The sequence below is a fragment of the Sinocyclocheilus grahami genome, unplaced genomic scaffold, assembly GCF_001515645.1.
Source record: "Sinocyclocheilus grahami isolate Dianchi unplaced genomic scaffold, SAMN03320097.WGS_v1.1 scaffold1209.1, whole genome shotgun sequence".
Taxonomy (NCBI): domain Eukaryota; kingdom Metazoa; phylum Chordata; class Actinopteri; order Cypriniformes; family Cyprinidae; genus Sinocyclocheilus; species Sinocyclocheilus grahami.
In genome coordinates this window covers 288,753-289,252 of record NW_015506388.1, presented here as the reverse complement: position 1 = coordinate 289,252, position 500 = coordinate 288,753, and positions in this window count along the sequence as shown.

The following is a 500-nucleotide window of genomic DNA, read 5'->3' as shown; positions in this document are numbered from 1 at the left end:
TCATGTCATGTTATATTTTATGTTGTTATGTTATGTTATGTTATGTTATGTTATGTTTAGTTTTGTTTTCCGTACAGACACTTTAGCTCTGTTTTGCATGGATTCAAAGATTTTTTAAATAAAAATTCAAACTAAATTTTTAAATAGTTTAAAGAAAATTTGTGGTGTGTGGTGTGTAGGTGGTGTTTACCTGTGCAAAATTGCTATACAGTTGCTAGGACATTGCTTGTACTCCTTGTCAGCACTGTGCCGAGCTGATAAAAAGGAAAGAGAAATGTTCTAGCAATACAATATTGCTGCATATTGTCACGGTCTGCAGCTGGAGTGCCCAAGATGGCCACCAGAGGGCACTCCTGTGGTTTTTTTGTGAGCACATGGCTTGTGTTGTGTTTGTTTGGTGCCATGTGCTCTCTCCTGTTTTATTGTATTTATTTTTTGTCAATATCGCACACCCCTAATATATTTAACGTTTTGTTTAGAAAAAAATTTAAATAAATATG